The sequence below is a fragment of the Limanda limanda genome, chromosome 10, assembly GCF_963576545.1.
Source record: "Limanda limanda chromosome 10, fLimLim1.1, whole genome shotgun sequence".
Lineage (NCBI taxonomy): Eukaryota > Metazoa > Chordata > Actinopteri > Pleuronectiformes > Pleuronectidae > Limanda > Limanda limanda.
In genome coordinates this window covers 25,055,424-25,066,168 of record NC_083645.1, presented here as the reverse complement: position 1 = coordinate 25,066,168, position 10,745 = coordinate 25,055,424, and positions in this window count along the sequence as shown.

Here is a 10,745-nt window from a genome sequence, read left to right as displayed (position 1 = left end):
CTTACTCACCACTAGAGAGCACCCTAACGGAGGCTGATTTCAGACCCTGACGTGATGTGTTGAGACTTTTGTGCATTGTCCCAAAGTTTTGCATTGTTTCAAGTTTTATTTGTTGTGTGCAAGTCAACACTGGGGTCCACAGCACAATGATAAGAAGACACTTGTCAGCTCAGCAGTGCAATAGTTACATGTAAATAAAAAGCAAGGTAGAAAGAGCTTACCTTAAAAAAGGGTAAAATACAACACAATACAAACCTAAGTCTATATACACAACCTGAAATTTTAATTCAGATAAGAAATTGCTCAACACCAGGTGTGTTAACAGCAAGCGCAGTAAGTGGTTAAAGTCTGTGGCGGCTGAAAACACCACGAAAAACACTTCAACAAACACGTGTTGAACAACAAGGTGAAGCAAATACCACGACAACTCTCACAATGACAGCTGCCAGCACGTCAGGTGTAAACACCTTCTGCTGCGGACTTCCCAGGGGACAGAGGGGATTTCAGAGGTAAAACACAAAGTCAGAAGATTTCGACCAAGATGTTATTCACACATATGAACAAAATATTCCTGCCACCACTCACGGCGGTCTCTACTTTAACCCATTAGAGACTGCTGGGTGGTTTGGTCCAGCAAAGAACAAAACATCACAGTAAAAAACACTTTCTGTGCTAAAAAGAATAGAGAAATGCAAGTTTTTTGGGGTTTACGGCTCAGGAGAAAGTTTGCTGGGGCCTGTGACCCCAGCCTGTGACCCCGGCCTGTGACCCCAGCCTGTGACCCCAGCGGGATTGTAATAAACTGTGCGTGTTCCCTGCCCGTGCTGCCACTGTACACACTGCAGTGACGTGTGGAGAGAGACGCTGCAGCCAATGAGATAATGGGCAGAATACGGGAGTTTATCCGTGTTTTAGGGGCGTAGCTTTGATGTGGGGCTTGTTCGATTTCCCCCCCGATAACAAACCGAAGCTGTAGGTGGGAAACACAAAGTTAAAACTGAATCAAGTACACATTTCCCACATTTCTTGGATCACGTTCAGAAAAACACGTTCCAGCAGAACACACGAGGAAGCCAGGCAGCTGTCGTACTCACGAGCCTGAGAACAAGGCCTGCATGTGGTGAGTATCTCTTGCTGTGTGTGATAGTGTAAAGTCAGGTTACAGATTTATCGTTATTGGTGTTGTGTGTTATTAGTTGAAAAGGTTTAAATGATTTAATGTCCAGAAAACACTCTACTTTCCTCTTTCTATCCATTGCTGCACTTCCTCTTTTCAGCCTCGGTCTGAAACGCTTGGTTCTAGCTAGGGGTGCAACGATTAGTCGACGTCGTCGACAAAAATCGATGACCAAAATAGTCGCCGACGAATTTACTAGTCGATGATTCGTTGGTTACGTCATAGCGCGTGTTTCTCGTGCCACGCAGCGGAACTAAACGGCGTTTTACCGGAGGTGCTGATGAAAGCAGCTGAGGAGTGAGCCATCTCGCTCCCTTCTTATCTCTGAAAGTCGCGCATGTGCAATAGCGACAAAACATGGACCTATATCGGCGTCCGCTGCCGCGCGCAGTCGCACACCAGGAAGTAAAAAGTTCGGGAGAACTTCACTCTTAACAGCCCGAAAAAAACTACCTGCAGTATCTGTTGCGGCGGACCTGTTCTCCATGGAAGCAGGACACGCACATTTGAGGAGGAGGAGTCACGTGTGACTTCGTAACGGAGACGATGCGGACTCGCCTCTGTCAGATGTTATATATACACGTATATACCTGCACGCAGGATTCTAGCATCCATTACAAAAATATGGTTTAAACTTTTTTTTAACGAGTTTAAAAGCGAAATATTATCCTATTGCCTGACAAACGTCTTGTTTTAATCAAAATGATTTAATCTGAAGAAGACTGTAGTTTCGTTTGTTGATGTTTTTATTAATGTTATTTTCCCTGTCCTTTTTTGTTAACACGAAAAATGGATACTTGAATTTTAATTTATTTTAAGTACCAGCTCTTGGTTCACAGTAAAAAGGGAAACTTAAATTTAAATTAATATTTTTTATTAACACTTTGCCTGTCCTTGGTTTTAAATGGTCAAAAACTTGATTTGTCTTTGCTTTTGTGTCACAGTACCCTTATATTCAGCAAAGTTTATTAAAAGACATTTTTGTTAATGAAGTATCAATCTTTATTGTCTTTATTTTCAGTCATCACATGCCTTGAACAACCTCAAGCTAAATTTAAAAGCTGCTTGCTAAATAATAGCAATTGAGAATTTGTGTCATTCATAATCCGATTAGTCGATTAATCGTTTCAATAATCGGTGACTAATCGACTATCAGAATAGTCGTTAGTTGCAGCCCTAGTTCTAGCTCCTTGTCTCCTAAAGGCCTCGGTCCTGATGAAACCTAAATACATGAGCATAAATGAGTCTCCTTAAAATAATCTCTGGAGCAGCACACCGAGTGCCGAGTCTGATATGACACTAAGACAAACAAAACACAACTACAACATGTGAATGACGAAAATATATACAACATATCATATAATCGTGCGGTAAGACAATTGCAGAGGGTCTCGTGTTTAATAATTCACAACAAAAGTTGACTCAATGCAACCAAGCCACTACCTGAGTGACACAACCCTGTGGTGGCCTGTGGTGAGCTGACATCCCGAGTATCACGGAAACCAGAGCTTTAATTTCCCTTTGAATTCTTTCCGTGCGGTGGAACACGGTGAGTTCTCTGACATTTAGAGGTCGGACATGACAGATTGCCTGGACATGCGTGTGCGTGATCACAAGAAGCGTCACAGGAAGTGAGACTTGGATTCACGCAAAGGCCGCAAAGGAACTTTCAATTTTACTGTATTTGATCCGTTACGTTGCTCTGCAGACACAGAACGATAGAAAATAAAAGCAAATGAATAAATACAAAACTGTCACAAACACTGCATTTGGGTTTATAGAAGAGGTTTTTAGTTTTTTTTATTGCCAGGTAGAGCAGAGGGTTTTAAAAAGGTCGGATCAACTACAACCAATAAAATGATTCAGACGCAGGAAAGAAACTTTAACAAAAGAAAAGTTTCAAACGTATTGGTTAATTAAGCTGCAGCTAAATTTGACTGAATTCACAAGATTCTTAATTGATCCGTTAAAAATTACACAGAATTCAGCGACAACAATCTTGATAAACCATTAATCTTTTCAGCAACTTTGTAAAAAGGACAAATTCACTGGTTCTGGTTCAGAAAGATGTTTTATACTTTGTTTAGATTTTGTCCTCTTCTAAATGAGCCATCGTGTTTGGGACGGATCGGACGCGTCAATGTTAATCAGATTTAAAATCTTTAATAAAGTTATTAAGAAAGTTTAAGAAGCTGCATCTGTTTGTGCACAGGATCAAATCTGAGTTTAACCCGGGGTCTGCAACAATACACGTCAATTCTACTTTTATGATAATCTTGGTTACACATTCTGGTCAAATAACAGGTTTTAAAAGTCGCCCTCGTGCACCTTAATACCAAAAAGCTATCTTAAATGTGTGGGCAAGGAATGGATAGTTAAACATGGAAACAACAGGGATGCCCCCCCCACGCACAGCGACAAATTCCATGGATAGAACTTTCCCCACCCTCTGCATTAACGTCAAAATCCTCACACTTTGGTTATATTAGGTGTCTCCTGGAGAAAACCTCAAAACTGAAACCTAACCCGGTGAGCAATAGAGTGACGACAGTGTCCACTGTGACACTCGTCTTCTAGCTTTGATATCTGGGATAACACCAACGCTCTGCAGGGGGGGAGAGGGGGGGGGGGATTCCCCTCTGAGGCGTGGGTGTGCAGAAAAAGCCTTCGTTCATTTCTGTTGTGTGTGACGTAACTCACTCGACAGCCACTCCTCCCTGCAGCCACTCATGCTTCGGTCTGTTGGCACACACTGCCTGTTTCCTTATCACACACCATCTCCACACACACACAGAGAAGCTCAATAATCTGATGCAACAACAAATGTGTAAACGTTTTCCTCCGCAGGCCTGACAGTCTCCTCATGAAAGTGAAAATCTCACAAAGTGCATGAAAACATTCCTGGATCTGCAGCAAAATCCCAGGAGTTCTTTCCCGACCCATCCCGCATCCTTCCACACAGTTTCCTGGTTATCCATGCAGAAGTTTTTGCATAATCCTGCTGTCTTACAGATAAACAAATAAACACAGATAGAGTAAGTAAAAGAAAATCGGAATCCAACCTATTTATCCGGATGCACAACTAAATGTAGAGGGTTGTTTCTTGGGTCATGTCCCACTGCCACTAATCCCACTGAAAGAACAATTTACTAAAAATTTACAAGATTTCAGTTCCCTAAATCCGTCTGTTTCCCCCCCGACAAGATACTTTTATGATTCCCTGAGCAACTGGTGAAAATGTCAGAAATTTTGTTGCAGGAACTGTGGTGGGAAGTAACGAAGTAACTACTAAAGAAGTTACTGTACTTAAGTAGATTTTTCACATATCTGTACTTTACTTGAGCATTTCTTTTCCTGATGACTTTTTACATTTCAACACAAATTTCTATACTTTCTACTTCTTATATTCTCAAAACTGTCTCAGTACTTGAGCAGCCTTTACGCATGGCGCAGCTATCTCTCTCGCTTGCGGGCCCCCTTGCCTCCGGAGATACGCAGGCCCGTCGGGGGGGGGCAGCGCGGGCTGCCTTGGTCGACAGGAGTCGAGCAGGCTGTACCGGTAATGATCCCTCTGCAGGTTCACCTTCAGAAACTTTGTTACGAGTTTAACTTCCTCTAGAGTCCAGTCTGATCGTCTTCTCGACACTCCGCCAGGGCCGTGACCGACTCTGGAGGGGCCGATCAGAGGACCTCACTAAACCATCCAATGGGGAGTGGGGTCTTAATCAACGCGAGCACATTCCCCATCCATCTGTTCCCTTTAGAATGATCCAGGTGCTCGGTTCGGTTCACTCTTCATTATTCAGTCTGAATAATAAAGACTGTGCAGATTGTTAAAAAAAGAGAAACTATCCTATTTCTGTGCCTGGATCTTGTTTCCTTTTGCTGAGTAATCATGAAGGGGCATTGTGTTTCATTCCTGCTTCTGATTAGAAAGTGAAAGGTCCATGTTGAGAGATATTTAAAGAATTGTTTAGAGGTTATACTGGGTTCTATTAGTGATCTTTGGTAGACACAAGAGGCATTTGTTTGTTCTGTTGAGTTGGTTCTTTGTTGTTCCTTGAAGTTCAGATGCACTGGTCCAATACTATTTGAACCTAAGCATCTGGGGTTCAAAATTTATAAAATTGTACAGTATATGTATATTTTTGTTAGTTTGTCAGTTAAAATAAAGCCTGAAGAGAACAGTTTGAGTTGTTTTGTGTCTGTGTAGATTATAAAAAGCACTTTGCATTTTTAATTTTGCTACTTGTACTTTTACTTGATACTTAAGTACATTTAAACACCAGACACTTTTGATACTTAAGAACATTTCAACACCAGACACTTTTGATACTTAAGTACATTTCAACACCAGATACTTTTGATACTTAAGTACATTTAATATGAGCGACTTTAAGACTTTGACTCAAGTCATTTTCTGACGGGGGACTTTTACTTTTAACGGAGTCTCTTTCAGGTACTTTTACTGGAGTATGGCTTTCAAGTACTTTATACACCTCTGCTAATATGCTGCATCTTCCTGTGTCCACATCTACACCCAAATCTAACGGGTTCTGTCGTGGCCGGTGTCACATCCTTGCACCGAGTTTAATCAAAACCAGTCCCACAGATTTTGAGTAATCTTGCCGCCAGTAAAACAGACTCGAGCAGAAACACAACTTCTGCGGTGGCGGTGATCAGCTGCTGCTTCGGCTGAGACAAAACCCGGAGAATAAAAGACAAAAAGGTTTCATACACGTTTGTGCAAACTGCTCTTTCTGTTCAAGAGGAAGAAATACCAGCAGCCCTCTCTGATCGGGGGGAGAAAGATCTCTCCTAATGCTCAACTTTATCACAGATAAAGTCTTTGTAGCACACAAGCAACAAATCGTTAAACTCTTACAGTTTAAATAAGCAGTGTCTGAAAAAATTTGATCTAAACAAATAAATAAGTCATTATTTCAATCACATTTAATGAGGTAAAACTATCCATAAAGTGGCAATAAAGTTAAATACTATCACTTCCGATGTGGACCAACTATGAACCTTTCAGAGTCACCATCAGAGGGGGCGTCCACCTGTGCCTGCCTCATCTTTGTGGTTTCCTCAGTCGATGAGGGGAAAATGAAACATGAATAATAGGAAAAAGAGAAATTAACACAATCCCTTTCTGCCCACTCGTTCTTTCTCTGCTTAAATATGGGCACTCTGAACAAGAGGGCACCACAAGCCACCGGCATCCCGAAGTGCATCTACAACAGGAAACCAAAGTCGAGTCTTTACAATGGAGCAGCACCTCAGAATCGCCCTCTGGATGGTTTTCACCATCGGGTTCCTTCAAGCTAAACCTACAGCTAAACCTCTCTGCTTGAACATGGCCGACCTGGGCCTCAAACTTCTCAGCACTCACGTCACATGTGTAAGTAATTCCTCGATAAAGGGAATAGATCCTACAAACATTTTAGCCTTTATAAGTTTTTGTAAACTAAAAGTCTTTTTTTCTCTTCTCTGCTGCAGGATCCAAGTGTGAAATTCGCTTCTCCATCAAACGTGCCGGTAAGAGATGTTCAAGAGCTCATTCAGGAAGTTGCTGCTGCAACCAAACCTGACCATAAAGTTATTTTTAGATTATCTCCACAACTGTGTTTACGCAGAGATTCAGTTGTTTTTTTTTTGTCGAGAGGAATCATTTGTTTAAACCATAGATTCCCGAGATTAGATCTTAAATTATATTGTTTTTTATCTTTTATAGGACTGAAAATTCAAGATTCATTTTCATGTAAATCAAATTATCAGATTAAATGTCACTTTATTATTTCTTTTAAAGAAATTTTACTGAATGCACATACGATTTATAATCAATATATGTTGGACTTTTGTTATATTGCAATGATTATTAATATCGTTTTATTGTCCGGGCCTACAAGTGAATTGAGCTTTAACAACAGCATCAACTTTCTGCTTATTAAATCATTCAGGACATCAACTGATTCCCATTCAACACTTCTTTGTCTTTTGCTGCTTGTCATCATTGTGATTATTGTTGTGTCTCTTTCAGGAACACTGCTTCGCTGCTGCTCTGAAGTGTTTCCAGGACGGACTTCAAAGTGAGAACAACTGCACGGGTAAAGTGTGGAGAATGGACTACACGGCCGAGGCTCTGGAGCAGGTCAATCCAGCCGGAAATGTGAGTATTAAGGAATGAAGCAGATGCAAGTTCCTCACTCAACAACACGTGAGCCGATACTAAACCCAGCCTCCTCTCCTTGAATCCTCAGGTCAGCTCCCCCGACTGCCAGTGGAAGAACAAGCCGTTCGCACACTTCGTGAAAGACATCGAAACTTTTGCTGAACAATTCAACACTGCGCATGGATGTTAACATCCCCTCAGCGACCATGCAGATGTTTCCTCTACTTTATCATTATTTAACATTTTAAAACACTGCAGTAACACAGGATGATGTCTCTAAGTAACAGTAGAAAAAAAAGAAACACTGGACCTAGTTCTCAAGCTATATATTATATTTATATATATATATATTTATCTATTTATCAACCAAGCAATTGATGTACGTGATATGTGACATTTTTCGCAAATAAACATTTTTAAGTATTGCAACTGTGACTCAGGATTTTTGTCTTCAAGTGTGAATTAATTTCCTGCTCATGAGAAACTCTAACTGCCCTAAAAATAACCCTGGGTATCATCGCAGTGTAGGAAGAGAGGGAAATACCCGAAACCCAGTTTGAGCCTTGAGCTCCAGGACGCACCACAAGTCCCTGTGACTTCTGGTTTTTGAAAGTTTCTCATACAAGTGCCAGGACAATACTTAACTTTTCATGTGAACTACAACCCTATATGTGCACATGCCTCTTTTAATAACAGCCTGTTGTTGCTGCTATCATGTTGTTGCTCATTTGGCTATCTGCTTTACTGGGATGGTGACTAATGGTATATTGCCAGACTCCATGCTGTCAGCAGTTCTTGTTCCAATTATCAAAGACAAGGCTGGTAAGATCGGAAGTATTGATAACTATAGACTAGTGGTGGGGGAAAAAATCGATTCTGTTCAGTATTGCGATATCTTGCGCCCGCGATACTATCGATACTGTACTGTGCAATTTTTTATTTTTTAAAAATTTTTTTAATACTTTATTCACAATTATATATGTCACAGCCCCTGGCTGGCAAAGCATGACGAGGAGTTTCAGAGTTTAAAAGATACCTAGTGTGTATGCGGAAAGGGTGTTCTCCACTGCAGGAGATATAGTAGCGGCCCAATTTGATTGAAGCTCTAGGTTACTCTTTTTCATATGATTGTTCTCAGGTTTATGTAACTCTATTATGTCTGCTTGATGTTACTGTATTGTATTTAAATAATTGTAAGTTATGTGCTGGGAGCTCAGTGTTCATGTGAGAGGTCTCCTATTCAGAAAATAATTACAAAGGTCCTGTGTCCTGAATGTTCAAGGACAAAGTTTTTGCACTTCAGTTAATGTGTAGAAGACAATGTTGTTCACAGAATTAAATGTGACATTTGAAGTGAGTTGAGCAGTCTTATTTTCCAAATTTTTTGTAATGCCTTTGAATAATATGGGGGACATGAATTGCAATATATCGCAGAATCGAATCGCAATACTTGCAGTATCGCAATATATCGCAGAATCGCAATACTATTGAATCATGGCCCAAATATCGCAATACTATTGAATCGTCACATTTTTGCCAATTCCCACCCCTACTATAGACCCATAGCACTTGCTAGTATTCTCTCCAAAGTGCTAGAAAGATTAATCCTTCATAGGATAAGTGAATACATAACCACCACTGACAATCAGTTTGGCTTTAAGCCCAAGCATAGTACCGACCTATGTATTTATGCTCTGAAAGAGGCAATAGACACATACAGAAGGAAGGGCTCTACTATGCTTATAGGGTTTATTAATGCATCCAAAGCATTTGACCGCGTCCACCACTTTAAGCTGTTTAATAAACTCAAGCTCAGGGGTGTGCCCAGTAGCTTAGTACGCATCCTAGCTTACTGGTATGCGAACCAGAGTTTGAGAGTAAGATGGGGGAGCATCTTATCCACCCCTTTTAAAGTTGGTAACGGGGTCCGGCAGGGGGGTATATTATCACCACCCCTTTTCAATCTTTATATGGACGACCTGTCCTGGCAGCTGGGGGGATGCCGAACAGGTTGTATGATAGGCGATTCCCTGGTCAATCACTTTATGTATGCAGACGACCTAGCTTTAATATCCCCTAGTAGCAGTGGGTTTCAGAAGCTGCTTAACATCTGAACCAATTATGGGGTTGATTTTGATGTTAAATATAATGCCAATAAGAGTTCGGTAATGGTCTGTAGAACTAAGGATGACATGGATATTAAGTTCCCTGCCTTTTATCTCTCTGGGCAAACTCTGGGGGTCTCCAATAGTACCAAATACTTAGGGCACATTATTACAGACACGTTGGAGGATAATGCTGACATGTGCAGACAGAGGGGATTGCTCTATGCCCAAGCTAACATGTTGGTCAAAAACAAATTCCAGCACTGTACAGATGATGTTAAGATTAATTTGTTTAGAGCCTACTGCACCCCTCTCTCTACAGCTGCACTCTGGGGGAATTACAAGAAGGAGAGCTTGCGTAGGTTGAAAGTAGTCTTAAGATACTCCTGAAGAAACCCAGGAGTAGTAGAGCCAGTGAGTTGTTTTGTAATATGGGTCTAACCACCTTCATGGCCTTGCTGAGGAACCTAGCGTTTAAGTTTATGAGTCGGCTGGAGCGCTCGACAAAATCGAATAATTGATCTTATGACAGACCCTGGCCGCAGCTCGGTCAAATACACATCCAAGATCTGGGAACACTGGCCTTTTTTAGCCTTTCTTTCCCTGTTTATTTTTATGTAATGTATTGATTGTATGTATTGTTGTTGCTTTTCTCTGTGGGCCCCGAGCCTGTACTAAAGTTTATATTTATTGGTGAGCTGAAGTCAATTTTCCACTATTCTGATTAGGGATGGGGGAAAAAATCGATTCAGTTACAAATTGCGATTCTTGTGAATGAGAATTTTAAATCGATATGCTGCCTCCCAAATCGATTTTTTAAAAATTAAAAAAAAATTGTTTTGGCAGAGCATGTTGACCAGCTCTTGTTTTTGCACAAGAATCTAAACATACCCAAGCACTAGCTTTGTATCGCCTGCATGCAAACAACAATAGCCTACTTTCAAAGTTTATATTTTAAGTTGTGGCGTGCACTCATGGGTGTGTCCTCCCACCCAGTGGGTTGATGGGAAATGTAAAGGCTGAAGCTATATATACTTCCCGTATGGGGAACATGTGCCAGTTCTTCCTGACTACTGAATAAACAACAGTAAGCAGTACCTGCGTCTCTGCCTTTCCTTGTCCTGCCACATTGGTGACCCCGTTTTTTGAACATGTTCGAGGTGAAGGAGGATAGTGTCCCTTCCTCATCGGGGAAGACGTGTTTTCTTCCCCGGCTCGCGTGGACCGTGTTTCCACAACGACCATGGCGCAGCAGCTTCCGCGAGCGACCAGCTCCGCGGGGCACGTTAAA